The 5,438-nt window shown below is 41.0% G+C and overlaps 1 protein-coding gene across 1 annotated transcript in view; it reads left to right on the top strand.

The window, feature by feature from the left end:
- The window catches only part of LOC104168705 (inorganic pyrophosphatase-like), a 34,970-nt gene that overhangs the window by 5,061 nt on the left and 24,471 nt on the right, over window positions 1–5,438 (top strand). The gene's annotated exons all lie outside the window — the stretch shown is intronic.

Below are 5,438 nucleotides of genomic sequence, written 5' to 3' on the forward strand. Positions count from 1 at the left end.
TAAAGGGAAAATGAGGAATTTCGTGCCAGGTACTGATTTCTGAAGGCCTCTGAAACGCTGTACTCCTTACTCTTGTCTAGGGATGCGAAGGCTACTATTGATACCTGGTGTTCAGTTGATCCTTGCACTGAATTTGGCCAGAGTTCAGAAGTGATTGTTCCTCTTGCCCTGGAAACACAGTGCTGAATTTGGCCAGAATTCAGAGGTGATTGTTCCTCTTGCCCTGGAAACACAGTGGCATCTTTAAAACTTATGCTTTTAGGGTGGCAGTTAACTTGTTAGTCTCGATAAGGGCAAGTGTTAAACTATGCTGAGCTGGCATTCATCAGATGGCAGTTTAGCTATGGAAAATGAAGATAATTCTGCATGAGTCTCTTCGATATGTCTAATCTACTTTAAATTGTTCTTGGCATTACTGATCCCGGAAAAGGTGGTCTCAAAATAGAGGAGTTTCAGCTTTCAACAGTCATGGGATAGGGGAATGCACGCTGTACAAGTGTCTGTTAGCTGTTTTGCAGTCTCGGCTTGTAGTTCTAAGGGAAACACCGTGGTGTTTCTGTATGAACTGTTCTCAGTAGTGCAGCCGTTTCTTGCAACATTTTAGACCTTCCCAAATCTCAATTAAATTTAGCTTTGCAGACCCTGTTGACAACTGATCTTTTTGCTTTCACAGATGTTTTTTGGCTGTTTGAAGACTAGAGAGAAGTTATTTTGAGGGAGAAACTATGCTGAAGGAAATCATATTCAGCTTCAGTCTCAAAATTATTACCAGCTTGCAATCTGAACCCCTGCTTTGTCTTAACCCTTGCAAGCACTCGGAATCCACTCCTGCCCAAGTAAATCTCTGTGAAAGATATCAAAAGTTTCACATCCCTGTCTGGAAGAGTTGATGTTCCCACTGTGGTTACAGTCAAAACTGTCAGAGGCTGATTGTTGAACGTGGCCTTCCATGTCTAGCAGGAAGAAGGTTTGAAGAGGTCATTGTTTTCTTTTCAAGACAGATGTGACATGTTGGTTCCCTGCTGTAGTGAAAGAGTTTCTAATCTACTTGTCATTGTATGTCTTTGGTAAAGTATTTGCATGTCATCTCATTCAAAGGACCCAGGTGTTCTTGAATACAAAGTTTTATTTCAAATGTTGGCCTTGGTAAGGAATCTGTCCAAGTGTGTAGAGGTTATAGTCCTCTAACTTGCAGACACCCACAAGAGCATTTGAAAAAAAAAAAAAAATACAAGACAGCTTTTGTTTTGTTACATCCCATGGGTTATACAGTGCTGGAGTGCCCTTGTGGACTTCAGTTGAATTGTTTCTGTCGGGCAGAAACTTCTGCTAAGTTAACTAGTCAGGTGAGGTACAAGGGCTCGTCAGAGTGGTCATGCAGTTTGACTAGGTGATCTGATAGAGGGCCTCATGCTTGGAATAGTGTTCAAAAATGGTGTCAGAGTTGTCTTGTGATAAAGTCGGTATGTTTCATGGAGAGGAAAAGCTGTCATCATTTCCTGTGCAGTACAGGTGCAAACTTTGTACTGACTTTGTTTACTGTCCTAACTACAGCCTCTGTGACCTCCTTTGGTCACGTTAGACATTTTTTCAATATGTGTAATCCAGGCCGTAGTATGCCTATTATATGTGTTCAGGGGTTTGTGTGTTCCAAATTTTCGATTACCAGTGAAGCTTTCATCCTGATGCTTGAACTTGCTCAGCCTTTTTCTATGGATGTGTCCAGTAGCCACAGGTCTTGCGTTGTGTTCTTGTAGATTAACAAATACTGAGAATAGAAGTAATCTTCACTTGGCGGTCCAGTTAAAATCTACTGGAGTAGAGTTGGTTTACTGAGAAAGTTGCATCAGTGATTTGATCAAGCATAACTTCAAATAAATGATTCCTTAAACTTGAGAAAGTCAGTGTTTCATTTTCATTCATGTCATCGTTGTACACTGAGTAGTTTTGCAGGTGAACGTGTCCGGTAACTAGTTTAGCAGAGAATATGCCCAATACCTGTGGGTAAAAGCTTACATAGTGTTCGTGATTCCCGTTTCACTATAACATGAGGGAAGTACACCATGAAGAGGCTGCAGGCACTTTGCATTTATGCTGGGCACTGCATTCCTTCTTTGCTCTGTGTCATGTTAATTTATATTGGAAAAGTTCCATTGACTTCTCGTTTAGTTACAGTATATTTGGTCTCCAGATGTTGCTGGCATCTGGTTTGTTGTTTTCATTGGCAAATGCCTTGTAGCAAGTGTTACATTGGGAATGCTTATAACATGGGTACTCATTTTATAAGCAAGCCCCTCTCCATTTATTTCTGGATGTATTTGATGACAGTCCTTATTTTCCTTCTCCTTTTCCTCCCCTTCTTTTTTCTTTTTTTTTTTTTCCCTTTTAAACATCATCTTTTGTTCATGCTGCTGCTGGACTGCAGCTCGTCTTTTTCATTCTTGTTAGTTCTCAGGTGCGTGCTGCCGTGTTCAGTTGATGACTGATGACAATCCCTGCAAGACTGCAAATGAGCAGACAGAAAAGGAATGGAAATGATAGCTACTTTTTCTTCTCTGTCTTGTGAGCTCAGAGCTTCTCAGTGAGGAAGGGTCAGCAGCCCCCAAATGCTGCCTCTAATGCTTTCAGATTTTTTTTTTTAAGCACTCTGCTATAAAAACGACTAAAGTAATGGTAAGCTTTAGCATTATCTCTTCTCTCTGTCATGCAAGGCTGATGGTGAACAGCAATCAGACCTTAAAAAGTGGTGATGTTTGTCATTTTATGAAATTATACTGAGTTTCTGTTCCTCTTTCTCGCTTATTTTGTCACTTTCCTTGCTTTGCATAGGTTGCTCCACTTCTGCTTCAAATTAGCTGAACCTTCAGGGTCGAGCATTAAGTGTTGCAACCCTTGGGCAAAATCATAGCTATGCAAACGCCTCCCCTCAAGTGCACCAGCTAAGGAACTTGGGAAGACTGGGAAAGGAAATAGTAGAACAAGAAAGGGAAAGTTAGGTAAGGAAGAATTGTTTCTGAGAAGGGTGTATGGGAGTCCAGAAGTGCAGGTTGTAAAAATAGTGACAGAAATGTGCTTAATATTTTCTTTTTTCCTGTAATATTCAGATTTGTAATAACAAACCCTGATCAAAAAGAGTTATCTTGTATAAGAATCTGTACAGCCAGAGCTAGCAGTTATTTTTGGCCATCAGTCGTAGTGGAGAGAACGCTGACTCACAGTTTACCAGGGTGCAACAGTCTGTATTTTCCTTGCTTTTCTTCATACTTGCTGTATGAATGTGTTGTCTTTCTGTGGTTTTCTTATTTCAAAAACCAGAAACTGTTCCTGTTCTCTGTGTGAGAGACATTTTTACTTGTCTCAGCAAAACCGGTATCATGATACATTAAAAATGATGTTCGGCTGAAATGGAATGCAGTAAGTTGCCAAGCAGTGTTAAAGAAAACACCCCGATAAAGCAAACACGTATATTTTACGTGAGTTCCCATGTAACGTACTTAGCATGTAGTTCTAGGAAATAAATTATATCATTTAGATATACTGGTGGTTCCTTCTGATGTCATTTTCTGCTGATTTTCATATTCAGTTTTAGGAATTAGGAAATGCACTTTTGACTTCTCTGTGTTGAGCAAATGGATTTCCACACCCCCCACCCCATATATCATCGGGGTATAATAGAGCATAAGTACAAATGTCTGTCTTGTGTTCACATTAACCCAAAGTCAAACAAGCTACGTAATGCCCTGGGTTGAAAGTCCCTCTGGGCTCTGTCAGGTCACTTCCCCTAGCAGATGGGTTCTGTCCGTTTTTCTGAATCTAGGAAACCGTTTCCTCCTCTTTTCTTGCATGCTCCAGGAGACTGAAGAAGCAACCGTCAGCCAGCAGAGCTGGCGTGAGGCTGACCTGTAGGAACTACTCCATCTGGCCTGTAGGAACTACTCCATCTGGCCTGTTGTACAGTCCGCTGTCATGAAGCGGAGTCCCTTCTACATTAGGCACTTGCAGAGTTGGATTAAATCTGGACTGCAGCAAGCAGCGATCTCGTAGGCAGACCAGTTGACTGCTGTCGTACTAAGGCAGTTAAATGGTAAACTTTCCAAAGGAATAGTTTTTGTTTCATGAGAGATCTTTTTTCTGTCACTGGAAGGTGTGTCAAATGGGCTGTTGAAAGTGTCTCATCATTGCTTGAGGGGGTAGAAGCGCTCATTTGGGGGTTTGGTGAGGTGGAATTCTTTGTTTTACTGATTTAAAATAAAGATAAAAATATCAATTACCAGATGCATTCACCATCCAAAACTAACCACTGAATGGCACATGCAGATGGTAATCTGTGAAGACAGGTGGTGTCTGACACTTGTGTTTCTGCTTGCAGCTGAGGCAGGGATGGTTTTACAGCAAGGGATGGGGGAGAACATTCAAGTGGTCAGGAGGAATAGGTGCTTGGTCTGGGAAAATAAGAGTGATGGAGAAATTTCTGGGTGATATTTTGGCAAGGAGGGTAACAAGATAGGAAAGAGGAGGAAAACAACCCTAAAAAACCAGAGGAGTATACTTCTGTCTTTCTATCTGTCAGACTATCTAGTATGTGTTCTCCTTTCCACACCAGTGAATCCAGTCTCATCACTGTGAAAATGTGATTGCCCTATAAATAAAACTTTTTATTTTTAAATGTAAGCCTTGCATGAAGTTATTAATCTCTTGTAAATGCTTGTGGCAGCTTAGCATTAGAGAGAGTACTTTCGGGGATTTTTTTGCATACAAATTAATCTGTCAGGCTGTCACATTTAAGACTCTTGACAATTCACGTTTGAGTGATACCACAAATTATGAAGGCCTGGACTTAGAGCCGAGTTAAATCCAAGTGATTTTTTTGGTTTTGAGAGCAGCATTGTATTCATTTCAGTCCAGTTGTTGTCCAGCCCTGAAAGTTGTTTTGGTGAAGACCTGGAATAACTCTTGACCAATTAAAGCTCAAACCCAAGATTTACAGCCTGCTGAAGCCATTGTATTAGACATGGTCAGGAAAACGTACAGTGGCATCTAAACAACAAAAATACAGGATTGTGGTGGAGGGGAAGACATCGTGTATAATTCCAGGAGTAGTTTGTAAGTTTTCTGCCTGTAGCTACCAGTCAGAACAATTCTTTGACCTGCTTGGCAGTTCCCTAAGAGCTTCTTGTCAGCACTGGCTTTCACATTGTGTGTTTCTTTTTTCTGAGTGTTTCCCAGATGGATGTGCAGACTTTATTTGGCTCTCTTCCAACCCTTCCCTTACCTGCTGCTGCATGTGTGTTGCTTTGTTCTGTCTGCTTCCTTAGTGTTGACATCTTTGAGCTCTCTTTCTGCTTACTTCTCTGTTTCAGCCATTCTTAAGGGTATAAGGTGTACTTTATGAAACTGATCTGAAGTACCTTTCTCCTTTTTTTCTTTTCCTCTTTTCT

This window comes from Cariama cristata, unplaced genomic scaffold, assembly GCF_000690535.1.
Source record: "Cariama cristata isolate BGI_N322 unplaced genomic scaffold, ASM69053v1 scaffold9151, whole genome shotgun sequence".
Lineage (NCBI taxonomy): Eukaryota > Metazoa > Chordata > Aves > Cariamiformes > Cariamidae > Cariama > Cariama cristata.